The sequence below is a fragment of the Delphinapterus leucas genome, chromosome 18 (genome assembly GCF_059928025.1).
Source record: "Delphinapterus leucas isolate spDelLeu-1000000601 "Yukka" chromosome 18, BTC_Dleu_Yukka2, whole genome shotgun sequence".
In the NCBI taxonomy this organism is placed as follows: domain Eukaryota; kingdom Metazoa; phylum Chordata; class Mammalia; order Artiodactyla; family Monodontidae; genus Delphinapterus; species Delphinapterus leucas.
The window spans coordinates 21,922,908-21,941,869 of record NC_143146.1 but is presented as its reverse complement, the minus strand read 5'-3'; the positions used below and the strand labels follow the sequence as shown (position 1 = coordinate 21,941,869).

At 32.8% G+C, this 18,962-nt stretch overlaps 1 long non-coding RNA gene across 1 annotated transcript in view; it reads left to right on the top strand.

The window, feature by feature from the left end:
• LOC111176466 (uncharacterized) overlaps positions 1 to 18,962 on the top strand; it is a 120,555-nt gene that overhangs the window by 84,839 nt on the left and 16,754 nt on the right. The window contains exon 3 of the long non-coding RNA XR_016388653.1: positions 4,389 to 18,962. This exon is cut by the window's right edge and continues 16,754 nt beyond it. This is a non-coding gene — a long non-coding RNA (uncharacterized LOC111176466). The remainder of the gene's footprint in view (positions 1 to 4,388) is intronic.

Genomic DNA, 18,962 nt, shown 5'->3' with positions numbered 1-18,962 from the left:
TAAACTTGGATCTCAGAATCTCTTTTGTATTTCCACAACATAATCTTATAACCAAAGTGCTATAATTTCCATGGTTACTCAGACAGCTAATGCTTGCTATGGTTAAAATTTGTGTCAGATTTCTCGGAGATTTTTCATAGAAGTAGACAATAGCACAGAACTATTTCCAAGGTTACCAAATTTGGCAAGAATTGTGTAGGTGAATACCAAGAACAAAAATAATTTTTTTTTGAGTTCTTACTATCTTTCTGAGATATCTTTAATTGCTTTTAGTTAGGTGCTCTGAATATCTGTCTTTGATCAATGAATCTCAGCAGCTGATTGTATGTCTAGGTTTGTTCTACAGACTTGTTAAAAAAAAATTAACTTAGGCTCTACAGCTTAGAAGAACGACGTTAACTTTAAATGACTGTAATTGTTGTAAATCATGCGGGAAATTCAAGTTGCCTCAACTATGACAATCCAAGGAAGGATTTTTGTATTAGATCCTGACTATTTAGTTTTCAATGAACCTATTATATATTGGCTAGCATTTGTTGGCTTTTTAAATTTTTTCTGATACTTTGATATGATCTCAGAATATTTAAAAAGATGTTTATATATAAAAAGTATTTATTTTCATTTGTTCAGATATAACGCATATTGTTTTCACATTATTCTAATTAACTAGAAATCTGTTGTCTGAATTTTAAAATATTTATTTATTTATTTATTTATTTTTGGCTGCGTTGGGTCCTTGTTGCTGTGTGGGAGCTTTCTCTAGTTGTGGTGAGCGGGGGCTGCTCTTCGTTGCAGTGCAACGGCTTCTCATTATGGTGGCTTCTCTTGTTGCAGAGCATGGGCTCTAGGCACGCGGGCTTCAGTAGTTGTGGATCATGGGCTGTAGAGTGCAGGCTCAGTAGTTGTGGTGCACGGGCTTAGTTCCTCCGTGGCATGTGGGATCTTCCTGGATCAGGGCTCAAACCCGTGTTCCCTGCATTGGCAGGTGGATTCTTAACCACTGTGCGACCAGGGAAGCCCTGTTGTCCGAATTTTTTAAGTCAAGTTTTCTTTGGCTTTTGTAGCTCACTTATTCATGAAGATGGAAGACATTATTATATCAACTTGATGCTTACTTTATTTAATAAAAATTTAAATTTTATATTGCAGCAGAAAGCTTAACAAGCCTTGACTGCTATCTTTCTGAAAATATGAATGAAAGAGTGACACTACCTACTACAAGGATGGAATTCATAATCATAAAATGTGAGGGAGAGAACAGACCATTTTTTAACATTTAAGATATAAATAATAACCTAAGTCAACATGGGTTTCCCTGCATAAAATTTATCAAGTGGTTGGAGGGTAAAGTATGAAATATGAAGCTTATATTTTCAAGAAAATAGGAAATGTACACTCAAAGTTATCATTATTCTACAAGCTGGAGCTACTGTTAAGTCCATGTATTGTCAGTAAATGAAAAGCTAAACACTGTATTTACATGCAAATACAATGTATAATAGTAAAAGCAACCTGTGTTGTGATACTACTTGCTAAGTATCCAAATGTCTACATTAGCTTCAAATTTTATTAATATTATTTTTGTAACTAATTAATAATAATTTACATGATATAAATTTATTATACATTTTGACAAAATTGTAATTCATTTGACAAAATACAATGAATAAATTGAGTAATGTATCATTTAAAGCTTGTGTTTCCTTATTTATTTTCATTTTGGATGATCTGTCCATTGGTGAAAATGGGGTATTAAAATCCCCTATGATTGTGTTACTGTCGATTTCCCCTTTTATGGCTGTTAGTATTTGCCTTATGTATTGAGGTGCTCCTATGTTGGGTGCATAAATATCTACAATTGTTATATCTTCTTCTTGGATGGATCCCTTGATCATTCTGTAGTGTCCTTCTTTGTCTCTTGTATTAGTCTTTGTTTTAAAGTCTATTTTGTCTGATATGAGAATTGCTATTCCAGCTTTCTTTTGATTGCCATTTGCATGGAATATCTTTTTCCATCCCTCACTTTCAGTCTGTATGTGTCCCTAGGTATGAAGAGGGTCACTTGTAGACAGCATATATATGGGTCTTGTTTTTGTATCCATTCAGCCAGTCTATGTCTTTTGGTTGGAGCATTTAGTCCATTTACATTTAAGGTAATTATCATTGTGTATGTTCCTATTACCATTTTCTTAATTGTTTTGGGTTTGTTATTGTAATTCTTTTCCTTCTCTTGTTTTTTCTGCCTAGAGAAGTTCCTTTAGCATTTGTTGTAAAACTGGTTTGCTGGTGCTGAATTCTCTTAGCTTTTGCTTGTCTGTAAAGGTTTTAGTTTCTCCATTGAATCTGAATGAGATCCTTGCTGGGTAGAGTAACCTTGATTGTAGGTTTTTCCTTTTCATCACTTTAAATATGTCCTGCTTCTCCCTTCTGGCTTGCAGAGTTTTTGCTGAAAGATCATGTTAATCTTATGGGGATTCCCTTGTATGTTATTTGTTGTTTTTCCCTTGCTGCTTTTAATATTTTTTCTTTGTATTTAATTTTTGATAATTTGATTAATATGTGTCTTGGTGTGTTTTTCTCCTTGGATTTATCCTGTATGGGACTCTCTGTGCTTCCTGGACTTGATTAACTATTTCCTTTCCCATATTAGGGAAGTTTTCAACTATAATCTCTTCAAATATTTTCTCAGTCCCTTTCTTTTTCTCTTCTTCTTCTGGGATCCCTATAATTCAAATGTTGGTATGTTTAATGTTGTCCCAGACGTCTCTGAGAGTGTCCTTAATTATTTTTGTTCTTTTTTCCTTTATTCTGTTCTGTGGTAGTTATTTCCACTATTTTATCTTCCAGGTCACTTATCCATTCTTCAGCCTCAGTTATTCTGCTATTGATCCCTTCTAGAGAATTTTTAATTTCATTTATTGTGTTGTTCATCACTGTTTGCTCTTTAGTTCTTCTAAGTCCTTGTTAAATGTTTCTTGTATTTTCTCCATTCTATTTCCAAGATTTTGGATCATCTTTACTATCATTATTCTGAATTCTTTTTCAGGTAGACTGCCTATTTCCTCTTCATTTGTTTGGTCTGGTGGGTTTTTACCTTGCTCCTTCATCTGCTGCGAATTTCTCTGTCTTCTCATTTTGTTTAACTTACTGTGTTTGGGGTCTCTTTTTCACAGGCTGCAGGTTCATAGTTCCCATTGTTTTTGGTGTCTGCCCCCAGTGGTGAGGTTGGTTCAGTGGGTTGTGTAGGCTTCCTGGTGGAGGGGACTGGTGCCTGTGTTCTGGTGGATGAGGCTGGATCTTGTCTTTCTGGTGTGCAGCATCACGTCCAGTGGTGTGTTTCTGGGTGTCTGTGACCTTATTATGATTTTAGGCAGCCTCTCTGCTAATAGGTGGGGTTGTGTTCCTGTCTTGCTAGTTGTTTGGCATGGGGTGTCCATCACTGGAGCTTGCTGGCCATTGAGTGGAGCTGAGTCTTAGCATTGAGACAGAGATCTCTGGGAGAGCTTTTGCTGATTGATATTACGTGGGGCCAGGAGGTCTCTGGTGGTCCAGTGTCCTGAACTCAGCTCTTCCACCTCAGGGGCTCAGGCCTGACACCTGGCCAGAGCACAAAGACCCTGTCAGCCACATGGCTGGAGTTCCTTCAGAGTTGGAGAAGCTGGCCTGCAGTAGCTCTCCCTCTGCACTGCACATTAGAATCACCTGTTTCTGCCTTGTTTTGCCCCAAAGGCAGTGTTCCACAGAGAAAAACAGTAGCCTTGAAAATAGTCACAGCTCTGAGATGGCTTTTTTTTTTCCTTTGTGCCTAGTTGGTTTCACTTGTTCACAGGGGGCCACGTGTGGAGATCTCACACCCGGCTCATCCGAACAGAGTTCCTAGTGCAGAATGGCTGCCGCCAACACCTCAGCTCAGGAGGGCCATGTCTATTTCTATTCTTATGATAGTTAACCTTGACATTTTTCCTGAAAAGAAATCCTGAAGACCCATCCTCTCTAACAAAATACTGTCATTCAAGTATTTATTTGTAACTTTGTTTTTTTTCTTTTCTTCTCCATATTTTTTTTTTTTTGGTAATACCCATGTACGTGAGGGTGTAACCTTTGTAGCATATGGACTGTCTGGGTGTCTTAGTATCAGCTCCTGTCTAGAGCTGACTCAAGGCTAAGTCTTTTACCCCAAGGAAGGCTTTAGAATTTATGTGATTTTTATTGTAAATAATTCCAGGAACAACCTTTCTCTCTCTACGCAACTGAGTTATTGCTTCAGGTCAGGATTATCTGAATTTCAGAAACTTTTTTGTTTTGAGTCGTGGAATAATCAGTTACTTTTGTAGGAACTCAGTTTTGCATTATAAAAGAATTTATGGGTTTTTTTCTATTATTTCTAGGCATTTTACACAGGAGGGCATTCAGGCTATATACATCTACAATGAAGTTCTAAGAAGTGGAAATGGAAAGGAAAACTTAATGCCAATACATTGAAATTTTTGATAATATATACAGTTCTTCAGAAACATTCAGGTAAATAACTGTATAACATTCTAATAGTAGGTAGCTTTCTAACAGTTAAATACATTAGATCATCTCCTACAAGTTATACCCCCAGTAGTTATGCATATATTTATAATCTTGTTTATTTCAGTAACTCCTCAAATGGAGTCCACAACGAACCAATTTTTATGACTATTGCAAAACTACCTTTACAATTGTCTGATTTATCATCTCTCACCAAAACTACTCCAATAGCTGCCTGATGTGTCTCCCAGATTCACTCTTGCCCTTCTTCTTTCTTTTCTCCATACAAACTAAAGTGATACTCTTTCCTCAAAACTATTTGAAAGCAAGATTCACAAAGGCAGAGATTTTTTTCTTTCCTTTCTCTTTGACAAAATATAGTTCTTAGAGGGCCTAGCATATAGCAAGCAGTTGATAAATATTTATTGAATTACTGAATGTACTTATAGTGAAGTTCTAAACAGTGCGGCCTCTGGGTGTCACTTTAACCAGAATTTCTACTCCCGTTCCATTCCCTCATCAAGTATCCATCTCTCTTCCTACTCTCTTGAATTATGCCTATGGCTTTATGGTCCAGAGATGTTCACTTACTTTTATGAAAGATGTATATCAAAGAATGAAAGTGGAGAAAGAAAAAAATGAAAAAAGTATTTGGAGCAAGATGAGAAAGCTAAAAAAAGCGTATATCTTTTCTTACAAAATATTTTTATAAACATTAATTTCTTTTCAACCCCAAAGTGTAATCTGTCAAAAAAATGCTCATAACAAAGGTAGGAAAATGAGATAATTGTAGACTAGACTAGAGAAGCAGTTTTATTTTCCCTCAGTTTTCTCAAATGTAATTACATAATGAAATAACAGCATGCAGATTTTTAAAGTGCTCCAAGCAGCTTATGATGTAATAATTAAATATATCATTTAATGTGTGAATTTTATTCAGGCCAATGAGCATCTTGGATAATCTATGTCACAGGGGAAAATATAAAGTATCTATTCAAAATTATCTTGAAAAGTTAGGTGTTTTTGCTTTTGAAAAAATATAATAGTGCTTATCTTTTGGTGCAAGATTCTCCACCTAGGTGTTACAATATCTAAATTCTATGAGTTGGTAGTAATATCTTGCATACAGTTTTTACCACAAAAATGTATACTATAACTCATTTTTTTTCACAAATAAGGATGCTTTTAGGCGTGTTCTCATAAAATAGTGTTTTAAAGAGTATATGATTCCTTGTGACAACCCCAAAGTTTATATGTAGTAATAATTTCACCATAACACTGCAAAAAACATTTGTGTGTAGAAAGTTCTTGAAGTAAAACCTTTCCTATTTAATTTTTCAGTATATACACTTGTATTTCTCTCTTCATGATCAAAATTATTCTTCGGTTTCTCCCAACAAATGTTATACTTAAAATATTTTTACAAACTGCATTTTGTTTGCTTTCTGTTTGTTTCAGTTGGCTGGGTAATTCTAAATGTATCACTATAGCAGCAAAGAATCAAGGTCAGATAATGTATAATGGAAATACCTCATAGATAAAAGTTAAAAACTTTCCAGAGTTCTCTGTGTTAGAGATAAAATCCATTGTGACAACTGACTGAATCAAAACAGAACACTGTATATTTGCTCAGTTCAGTATTTTAGTAGAGTGATGGAGTGACTTAAAAGATTACTTCTGAAAAGCAAATTATATTTTATTGGTTTAATACTATATACAATTAGTTACAAATATTTGCTCAGTTTAAAGTAGTCAAATATTAGACTCTACCATACCTCACACCTACTGTTAAAAAATACAAATTTTACTAATAAATCTCAGGAAAATATTAAATTATACTTATTTATAAGCAGGTAAGTTTTTTACAAGACAGTCAAAACAGTGAAATGCTTAGGAAATAAATTTTTATCAGCAACAGCAGTAATAGCATTTCCTTCCTTTTACTGCTCTACTTGGATTAAAATGATTCCTGGCATTACTTACCTGATCTTGGTGACAGTGCCAAGTTCTCAAATGTCCTCACATAACATGTGGTTACAATTATGGTCATAAGTGTTATTGATAACTAGCAAAGTTTAATTAATTAATAGATCAAGTTAAGTAATCTCCTAATTCTCTGATAATGGCAATCGATTTTTAATTTTATTATAAAATTTGATGAGTGTATTTTTAAATGCATTTAAAACTGAGTCTTAGTTTTTCTTCCTTTTGTGTGCTTTACTACATATATATTCAGTTTCATTTTATCAGAAATGTCTTTTATGAGCCTGACTTTAATGTTAATTTAATCTTTTAAGCTAATCCTTTGTGTACCATGCAAAAAGTGTTATTCTAATGACAAAAGCAGTCAAAACACTAGAATTAATGTGTTGTTAATTAACACAGTTTATTATTTTGTTTCCTTAAATTTTCAAATATTTGAGTAAAATACTGTCACAAGGTAATTAGAAAGTTAGAACATAGAAACCTGTTCTCAACTGCTGAGTAAAGTATAACCACTTTAGAAATGAAATATGACAGGTGCTATTTCTGGTTAGCATCTTGAAATGACATATCAATCTCTAAAAGCTTACTTCTCAATATCAAAAAAGATTTAGCATTTTAAAGAAAATAATCTCTGTCAGAGGAATCAAAACATAAATCCTCAAATTTTCTATCTCATTTGCCTTCTTTCACCTTTTTTCACCTTTTGTTGAGATAAGAAGAAAAACTATACCCTGCTATACTTCTGTTTTTCCTTACAAGGCTTTGCAATCTTCTTATACTTTTAAGCTTGTATTCTAACCTATGTGTGAAATTTTGGAATAGAATGTGTACATAATGAGACCCTGTGCTGGCAAAGTGATGACAATAAACAACAAAAATTTATTGCTCACTGTTCTTGAGGCTGGGAAGCCCAAGCTTAAGGCATTGGCAGATCTGGTGTCTGGTGAGAGCCTGCTAGACAGATGGCTATCTTCTCCCTGTATCCTCACATGGCCAAAGGAATGAAGGAGTTCTCTGGGGTCTCTTTTATAAGGGCGCTAATGCCATTCATAAGAGTTCCATCTTCATGACCCATGAATTTTGAGTGTCACAAACCTCAGTCTACAGCAGATCCTATTTGTATTTTGATAGGCTGCATGTTTGACATAAAGTTGTGTGTGTGTGCATGTGTGTGTGTGTGATCAATTAAGTAATTAATGGAAATAAATTTAAAAGTTGGTTAAGAAAATAATCAAACATTTAGAAACACTTGTGTGCAAGGTAATCTATTTAACACACATACTGGTTTGTGACCACTTCAGAATTTTCTTATACTGATGAAATGGAAATAGAAGAATACTGAATTTTTTCTTGAGTTTCCATACTTCAAGGGCTCAAGTGTTACAGACAGCATATCACTACATATTCACTCATTCATACGTTTCTCCTGAGTTCAAACTTTCACTGAAATTGCTGCAAAAAACATAGAATTAATGTATTTCCTATGTATTTATATTCAATGAATTTTGCTAAAATTGAGGCTTTTGCCTATAAAGTATAATAAGATGAAAAAGAAAATTTTACATTAGTGTCAACACAGTTATTTTAACTACAGTGAGCCATATGGCATGTATTAATCCTAAAAAATAATATGCCAATAGTTTATTTTTATTGAGCTATAGTGGTTTAAAATATATAGTTACTTCAAACTTGTGGCTTCTTTCAATGAGTGAAAGAAAACCAAAAATCATCAAGGATTATGATGATTTCGGCTTCAGTCTTTGGAAAACTGAAACTAAAGGTCTCATTCCTTTGGTATTAATCAATTTTTTTCAATTACTTACTCCATTAAGTAAAAGGTCATATGCATAGAGTATAACAGCTATTATCTGTAATATTTCCATTAACAGTATTTTACTACATAGTGTGAAATACCAGTAAGATAAAATACCCTATTTTTCCCTTAACATTTGTGATGGGATTAAAATGTTTATTCATATGAATTTTTATACTAACAACATAACATTTCCAAATATGGTATTACAAATACATTAAAATTACAGTGTTGTTGAAAGGTACAAATATGAAAGTATATCCTCTGTTTCGCTATACATCTAAAACTTGGATTTTAAAATATCTGTTTCCATTTGGGCACTAACATTCACTGACTAACTGAATCAAATATTCAAATATTTTGAAAGCCAAGTTATCCTATTATATAGTCCTTCCAGTATGTGTTTGTGTGTGTGTGTGTGTGTGTATGTGTATGTGTGTGTGTGTATAAATGTATACCCACACATAGTATAACAAATTATTCTCTCTAGTGAGAGAACAGTTAAAATTTATTACTAGCAGAGTAAAAAAGGGGAATTTAAGAACACATGGTGAACTCAATGAAATTCTGCAAAAATAAATTAATAAATGAATAAATAATATATAAAGAGCTAATATACAGTCCAAAATTTTATAGACAGAACTTTTTCAATAAGTGAGGTTGCCAGAATAAGTAAAAATCCAACACACAGGCACAAATACACACACAGAAATATAAACACACACTAATAATTGCTATGCAATCTTAATAGGAAAAACACAAATATAGAGGCACAAAGATCCTTTGTACAGGTACAAATTTTAAGAGAATGTAAAGAAACATTGTTTTCTATTGATTTATTTTCAAACATTAAATAGTACTGCCTCTCAACATTACCTTAATGTATTCATTCTGATTTATAGAGAAGATAAAACTGTTTTAGGAAATTATCAATACTCTGGAACAATCTGTTTATCAAAATGGTAATCATACTCTAAGATACACAAACTTCCTGTTTTGAGGGAGCATCCTCGTGTTTTCATAGCTATTTATTCTCACAGCTAAATTAATCAATCTTAATTGCAATATCTTAATAATGATATATTTTCCAAATCCTTGTAAATATTCTATAATACCTATTGCTAATTATTTTTAATATAATTTTGAATTAATGTATCAAAATACAATTTTTTTCTCCCAAGGAATTATTATAGTCCCTCAAATAGAGTGAGGTTATCAGAAATGAACAATTAAAAAGGAATAAAACTTTACATGTTGGCTCTTTACACATTAGACATGGCCTTGACTTTAGAAATATATTACCTCCTTCACTTTTTGAAGTGAGGTGTCTGAGACCTAGAAAAGTCATACAATCTAAGATTGAGAGGCTAATTTTGCATAATGAATTGTTTTTTCTATATTTGCTTTTATGTTGCCCAATAGATTATTTCCAAAAATTATTGAAAAATTGCTATTTTGTCCTGTCTTTTATCTAAAAGCATTAAAATATAAATAAAAGAAAACTGAATTAAAGAAAAAGGAATGGTTTACACATATAATCCTTCTCTAAAAATATTTACTTCAATTTTAAGTTAATGTCTCAGTAAATCATATTTCCTTTCTCTCAGTATTTATATAATATTTTTGTCTAATTAAAACAACTTCAATAGAATTAACACATATTATGGCCTGCCTGACTAACATAGTAAATATAAATGGAAAGTTATCTGATGAGATTTCCAGTTGAGAAACACAAAATAATTTAGGTAATAACCTCTCTTCTCATGGCAAACATTGTGGAAACTGGAAAAATTATGCTAAATAAGTAATAAGATAAAGAGTATGTGTTAATGTGAAATATAAGCAAAACTTGGCAAATAATTTAAAATATTGTGGAGGACTGGATGATATTTACAGTCCTGGATTTCTGGGAAACTGAAAGGTAACCCATTGAAATTGAGATTATGCTTAGTTTAGTTTTTTTGGTGCATGCTGCATGATTAAATAATTATGTGTAGAATACCTCAGGAGGTCTGTATGGCTTGGATGAGCATAGTGGTGGTTAAAATTTATTTCATAATGGGGTAGACAAATGAGTAAAATTACAGAATATATAGGATGCATGATGTTTCAAAAAAAGAGATAAAATGGAATTGGATTTATAAAAGAAGCTAAGTCATGAGATCAGTTGATTAGGCTTTGTAGAGAATTTCTCTCTGCTTTATGTCTACCTCAAGTATTTCTTTATAATATTATAAGTACAGTTCCTTATGTAAAGCATAACACTCTTATGCACACTTATCAAGATAACCTTATATTCTTGAACATATAGAATATGGATTTTGGCCTATACTGTCTACACTTTAAAAAAAATAATAAGTTCTGTATTATTATATAACATCCTATGGCTAGATGCACTTAGGTGGGTTACCAGACAGTAGGAAGTTGAACAGTATTGATATGGGGGTCAGGCATTGAGGCTCTGGTGGTCTCATGGTTGAATGGGTCCACCACTGTGAAAAAGAGAACATTGTGTGGAGGGCATCATTGGACTTGTGCACTGGGTCCAAAATGGAAAATGTTTCATCCCAGGGCCAGGGTGGACCTTATCATGTGGAACTATAGCCACCCAGATGAACACACACCCTGGAGGCACTGCCAGCAGGAAGAAGCCTCTGGTCAGAACTGGATCACTATACCACTAACTTTGGAATGTTTTTATGGTTTAAAAGACCTGCTCCCAAAGTCACTGAATTTAACATTACTGTGTTGTTTAGACTATGGATTTCAATTTGGGGGGTTCATCTTGGACGTACTACAACAGTCTAGTCTTGTGGAGTTTCCTTCGAGACCAGAAGCGTAAATTAGGTCATGCCATTAGATTCTGTCTACTTATGTATGGAGTAATCTCGTATTTTTTATCTTGATAATTGCACTACACTTATGTATGATTTTTAACAATGAGATAAAGATAGGGTAAATTGGTTAAAACTTTTGGTCTCTAAAACTCTGATATACAATGTGTTAGGTGATAAAGATGTAAAGATGAATAAAACTAAGTCTGTGACATTAAAGAAATCCTGTTTTAACCTGAGACACAAACATCTCCTAAATAACTGCAACCTGAAAGATCAAATGTGACCTGTGGTGATAATTTCTTTGAGAGCACAGAACAAAGTGAGCCCACCTAAACAAAGTCAGTTTCCTTCATTGCAACCATCTCCACTAAGAATTTTTTGTCAATAAGTGTGTCCGTGTCTTACTATGATCTGCAGAAGGGGTTTCCGAACAAAGTCTGCAAACAACTTTCTCTTGGGCAAATGTTATTCTGATTGGGTTCTTCCAGTACTAGAAAGCATGTCTCCAACTCATTTGTGTTGTATACTTGTAAATAATGTGCTCCTACCAGCCATTAAGTTGTTCTAATTAAAATTATTTTCTGGACATTAATAGCAGGAAAATTTACCAGTGTATTACAAGGAGATTAAAAAACAAACTAAACAAGACAAAACAGAACAAAAATCTTTCTATCTAGTGTTTTCAGTACAAGCATGCTACAAGTTTCCTTAGCTATTTGGATTAATAAAAGCTGTGATCATGAAATATGAAAATTTTCTGAACATCAGCTTATTTCCTAGTGACTCCATGTGCAGATTTTGTTGATGATATCCTATAAGAAGAACATATACTACAACAGTCTCACTTCATGACCAGAGACACTTTTTCTTTTAGCTTTATTTTTTTTTTCACTATTTTTTCTCATTAGAGGCAGAATCTGCCTCTTTATTGGTTCTTTATTTGCCTAATATTTTTTATTTCAAAAGCAGAAAAAAGAAAAAAATCAATTAGCTTCTTTCACCTTGAGAAAACAAAAGTCTTTTTAGTACTTTTAGTGAAGTACTTTATTAAATTAGGAAAGAGCTATTGGTATTATCAGGATTCATGATTTAAGTATAAAAATGACAAACCACAAAAATAGAATGCTTATTTCCCATACAAATTCAAACTTCCTTCAAACTGTTTCAAAGTACTTGTGCTTTACCTCATAAGATGCTATTTTCAAACTTGAAATAAGGAAATCATTTTTCCTTCTTTATGGCAGATAAACCATTTAACTTTGTCACAAAATGTTATAAACTACGATAAGTGACAATCATAAATATATATTGCAAATGTCCTTGCATTGTTCTACATATATTAAACTTATTTAAGTATTGTAAAAAGTAAAATTTCAGTAAATCATGTTCTGATTGCAGGTGTGCTGATAATCAGAAACTTGAGTCAGAGTTTATTGAAACAAGTCATCGTAAATTCTATAAAGCCATCAATTCATTTATCTCAGCCTAGTCATAGATAAAAGAGTCTTGAGAATCATTAACTATACAGGATGTCCCTACAAGCTCACTAAATGATAGAGATACATAAATGTGGTAATATTATGATGAAATATGTAAGAATATTAAATTTTTAAAAAACTATATTAAAATTATTTCAGAATTAAAATACATAGCTATAAGCTATTATTTAATAGTAATGTAATGGTAAATCTATTTCACAATATATTATCTCTATACTTTATTGGAAAGATTTTTAAAATAATGCTCAATGAATACTCAGATTATACCATTGAAATTTTCATGAATTTAGTGCAATCTATTGTGACTGCACTCTTATATTGCCAGTTTTTCACCTGATCTATTTCTACAGATTATTTAGCTGTCTGTATATCTTGATATTCTTTGGTTACTATTATAAAAATACATATAAAATAAGTTTGAAAATTAGGAAAAATTTCCATTCTGCCATTGACAAGCATTGTCATTGAATGACCTAAGACAGACTGTAAAATATCTGTGTAGCCTCTTGAATGTCAATAAAAGTGTTAGATTGTTTGGAAGTGATTTATAGCCTCATGAGAAATGATTACCCATATAGTAAAGGATAATTTAAATCTTAAATTGTGTTATGCTTATGGTTCAAAGAATAATTATTACAAAGAATCTCTAACCTCTCATATAGCTTTTTATCCACTGTTCAACAAACTTAGCATCTCTTTTGAATAATAATGACCCTAACTTTCAAATTTGACATTTAAAATAACAGCATACAGATATATATAAACATAAGTGTATTTTTGAGGAATATTACATTATTAGGTTTATTGTTGAAAAATATCCCGATTTCTAGAAATTTACAAAATGATTTCAGAAAACTGCAGAGCGTAGTAATCCTTTGAAAGAGTCATTTCTCTAAGGCCTGAGTTAGTATGAATGCATGTGGAATGTGCTAACTAAAATATTTTGTCTCATATAATTTATCTATACATTATGTAGTAACGTTACTTCATTGTCTGGGTCAGTCATTTTTTCAGCACATATGCACTGAATGCTTGTTTACTGTATACTTCTCTCTATTCCAATTTATTGTCTAACTCCATTCTAGGTTCCTGCCACAGATCTATCTTCCACCTTATCCCTCACATCTTTAAAGACTACCCTTAATTATCTGGCATCAGTAAGGATCTAATAGTCCTTGTTAGATAAAGTTTCTTTTCTTGTCTCCTTTGCATGGTATTGGCTGCCTCTGATGTATGTGTCCCATACAGAATATATATATATATATTTTTTTCTTTTCTTTTTTTTTTGCGGTACGCGGGCCTCTCACTCTTGTGGCCTCTCCCGTTGAGGAGCACAGGTTCCGGACGCGCAGGCTTAGCGGCCATGGCTCACGGGCCCAGCCGCTCCGCAGCATGTGGGATCTTCCCGGACCGGGGCACGAACCCATGTCCCCTGCATTGGCAGGTGGACTCTCAACCACTGCGCCACAAGGGAAGCCCCAGAATATTTTGATTAAGGGTATTTCTGGGCATACTTAGCAACTGACTACCAGAGTCTATCCACTTTAATAAAATAGTATAAACACATTTTTCAAATCATACTCTATAAATGCAAGAAGATACAGTTACTTGGGAGGAGTGAAAAAGTTTTTACCTCTACCTTCATTTTTAGAATTTTTCTTAAATCAATAGGTTTGCTTTAAAAATAATTAAAATTTCCACTTTTTGAAAATAATAAACACCATAATTTACATGTATGAAGTAATTTAGATTATATAAATAATTTCCTATAGTTATCTCAGAATATTTTAAAATATAGTTCAAATAATATATACTAAGTAAATTAGTCTTGTTTATTGTCTAGTATTAGTCTAATTTAGTCTTTTTATTACTGACTATAAAGTTAACTTTGTTTTTATTACTTTTTAATGTCAGAGTGATTCAGACCTTGGAGATATTTATTAAATATAAAACAGCAGGCACACAGTCAAATTCAAGTCAAATTTAGAAGGACGCAAGAATTGTGTTTTTAATGCCATCAATTCTTTACTTCACTTGGAGGTGCATCTGCTGAACATGTGGGTGATTTCAGACAAAAAGTAAGCTTTCTGGTCCTCATGTCTTATAACCTTTGCATAAGACCACAAGCCAAGAAAGTAAAGGTCTTATTGCAAATCAGTGTTGCCCTATTTTATTTGTATATGTGTTTAATATGTATTCATCACTCTTATAGTCTACATCTAATTAAAAACAGTAACAATTATATTTAGCTATAAAACACAAATATATTTTGAAAATATTATATTTTTTTCTGCTGCTGTTTGTATTAAAGAAATATACACTCATGTATTAACAAAGTTTAGCTGAATGTTTCAGTTTCCACATAATATAGAAATTAAATTCTCATAAATTTCAGTTTGCAACATTCTATGTGCTATTAGGATTATAGATTAAAATTTAAATCCTTAATTAATGATGCTTAATAATTCTATTAATTTATTAGATGTGTTTGTTTCTTAATATCAAATCCCTGAGCTAGATTTTATCACAGAAGCCCCAGTAGAAGGTGAATGTTGCATGCTTGCTTATACTCAAAGATTAGTGACCTGTGGTCTAGCTCATACACTAAATTGGAATCTTTTCAGTCCACAATATACTGAAGAGGTTGCCACAACCTGTTTTGGGTCTCTTGTGTATCTGCTTCCCCAAGCTCTTTGACTATATCTGGATTCTCATTCTTAAAAAAGTTGTACAACCATCTACGTAGTTGTTGAAACCAAAACCCAAGAAGACCATTTCTCTCTTTCTCTCATTTTTCTTGTTAAGCCCATTCCATAGTCATAAATATATCCAGTATATATCCATTAAATTTTCTCCATCTCCTTTTCTATCATGCTAGTCTAAGCTATCAACATCAGGTAAGAACCTAGGCTGTTGCAATAGCTACCCAACTTCTTTCCTTGCTTCAACTCTTGCACAATTCATCTTCCTTGTAGAGACTAAAGTTACCTTTTCAAAACAAAAATAAGTGTACTTCTCTCCCAGCAATATAGTAATTCTGGTATTATGAAATGTTCTCCACAATCACAAAATACCCAGATGACAGACAAATGAAAATAAACAATTTTATATGCTTCTAACTGAACTGAAACTGCAGAAGTAGATACATTGAAATACTGAAGCAAATGCTTACTCAGGGACACAATTTAATAATGAAGGTTTGTGAGATTAACAGACATGTGGAGGAATTAATCTTAGTAAAGCAACCATCAAAGCAATGTATTCCCTGACTTCAGTTAAGGTAAATGGTTCCCAGATTTTGTAGCCTTGAGCTTTTACTATTACTTGAAATAATTTTGGACTTGTAATACCCACATATTTAGGGACTTCCTAGACTAATACTTTTTAAATGAAATAAAATTTAAAAAAATATGTTTGAATAAATACAACTAGTATCACACATTGACACTGGTGAAGGATATCCTCATTTCAGAACTTTCCATGATTCTTGCACATTAAAATATGCTTAGTATGACTTCACAATCATACCTCAACTGATATATAAGAAAATCAGCAATCATAGTTAAGAATCTGAAAAAACACAATGTATTAGATACTAGGGCTTGAAAGACTAGACTTTGGATGTTGGAATTGTAACATATAGAATAAGAAGTTATTTTTAAATAAGGCTTTAACAAAATAAAAGCTGGTAGAGGAAAATGAGAAACAGTATGAGATTATCAAAAATGACAAGGGGAGTTTGAAAAAAAAACAAAACACTACAAATTCTGAAAGTGAAAACCAGAATTTTTTCCATCAAAATTCAAAAGAAAAAGGTCTACTCTTTAATTGCTGAAAAACTTGTTTTGGATGAACTCTCTCACTTAGCATGACTAGATAGGATAAAAACAAAAACAAAACCACTTTTAATAAACTTCATAGCAATAATGGCGATACTAAAATGTTGGGTCACAGTCTGGTAGAGGAACAAAACCACAAGATAAGGCTGATATTTGAGGTCATTTTCCCCCTTGAGAAAGTTATAGATACATAAATATAAGTGACAGCAATAACTGTAAGGCTCATTTTCTGTATCATTATCCCATTTTCACAAGTGACATTTGGCTGGAAAGACAAACATTAAAATTCAGGGATAACCAAAAAAAAAAGTTGTTAAGCACTCAAATCTTTCACCCAAAAGATACACCTTAGGAGTGAGGCTGCACTGGGTATAGATGAACCACCACAAAGCTTGAAACATAAAACTGAGTCTTCTTAGTCCCTCGTTGTAACAGGTGATTTGCCACTAGCCTAATGGCTGTAAGGTGAATCTTCACTGCAACAGGATAACAATATCCATAGCCTTACTTTATACCTAAGAGTTTTCATGAATAATGTTCACATCCAGTTTTTTAGAAATCTAGTATTAATATCACAGATTTCATCAAACAAGAGGAAAAAAGATGACAATAGAAGCAGATCCAAAAGATATCCAGATATTGGAGTTCACAGATAAAATTTTTTTTAAGTCAGCATTTAATATGAACAAAGAGTAAAATATTATGGTACAGAATTATAATAGATAAGTGGAAACAAAAAATAATCATAAGCAAATTTTAGAAGTGATTAAATTTAGTAACAAAACTCCAAGTTTGTATTTAGCAATAGATTGTACATATATAAAGAAGGAATTAGATAATTAAGAGATAAGTCAAAAAAGGAAAAAAGATTACAAAAAGACACCAGGGTAGAAGATTTAGGAAGGATCATAAAAAACATGTGACATATAGTTGAAAGATCTAATAAATGGATAATTGGACTCCAAGAAATGAATGAGAGATGGAGGTAGGAGAACAGCACAAAAAGCAATATGTAACAGATAAAAACTGAAGAAGATATCAAGTTACAGACGCAAGAAGCACTTTATATAACAAACAAGAAAAATAAAGGGAATTATTCCTATGCCTGCCTCCTAGTAAAACTAAAGAAAGTCAAAGATGAAGAGAAAATATTAAAAGCAGTCAAACAAGTGACTTTATAGGAAAAATAGAAGCCAAAAGAAAGTGACACCTTCAAATTGTGGTGATAAATTTATGAAAGTAGAATTTTATATTCAGCAAAAATATGCTTTAAAATGGATATACACTCAAAATATCTTATAACACTCTAAAACAGAAAGCATTTACCACCAGCAGGTAGAGAACTAATTAGAAAGGGAAACACACAGGAAGAGTCAAAGATGGTAATGTTTTATTTCTTAACTTGGGTCATGAGTATTGAGACATTTGCTCTATTCTCTTGTCATTATGTCACATATATTTTTATGTATGAGATATTTTATATTAAAATCAGAGTGAGCCTGGTAAAATGTGGCTGTTTCTGCATTTAGAGCTGGTGAAGCAGGGAGCAGGCCACAGCAGCCTGCGCCAGTTAGACCCCAGAGGGAAGTAGTTGACAAGTGGGCTTCCACTGGTCATTGAGAATAGTTTGCCCCTCCCGTCCCCTCTGAAGAGAGATGAGTTCCTCTTTAAAAGGGATCTTTTTAAACATTCAAAGAAGTATATTCCTGAAGCTTTTCGTTATGAGCTCTTTAAAAACTGCAGAGAGAGCACTAGGAAATTGGAATCTGAGACAAGCTGCTATGTTGGGGAAGAGAGAGGGAAACACAAAATGGATCACAGTTAACATTGTGGATTTCTTCAACAAGAGTATTACAGAATTCTGTCCCGAAGAAAGTTGTCTGCTCATGTCTGCATGCCCAACATATGAATATAATTTGGCAGGTGATTCTAATATTAAAAAGCCAATCAATTACTCTGCTCCAATATACATTGACTACTTGATGACTTTGTTCCTGGTAAGCTGGATGATGAAACATTTTCGTTCTACTATTGGTGTCCTGTTTCCCCAAAACTTTATCTATGGCAAAGACTATTTTAATGTGTCTGTTCAGGGTTTACACCTGTATTTCTCAGCTGCACTTTCATTCTGTAATACAACTGCAGTGTTTATACCTGTATTTATCCGCTGCACTTTCATTTTGTAATGCAACTGTGAGAGGAGACTTAACTCACATTTCCTGTAAACATTTATTTCTTTACTCAGGAGGTCAACCTGATTGATAGGCATAAATTGGCACCAGGAATTAGTTGAGAGGCTTGGATCAAAAGACAGATAATCACTTCTTCTAGAACATGATTAACACTCTTGCTTCATTTATTACTATTTCTCAATGCTATTTGTTATAGACTAGTGATTCAAAAGACTAGTGATTCAAAAGACTAGTGATTCAATATAGACTAGTGATTTGTCCTGTTGACAAAACAGGAAGAA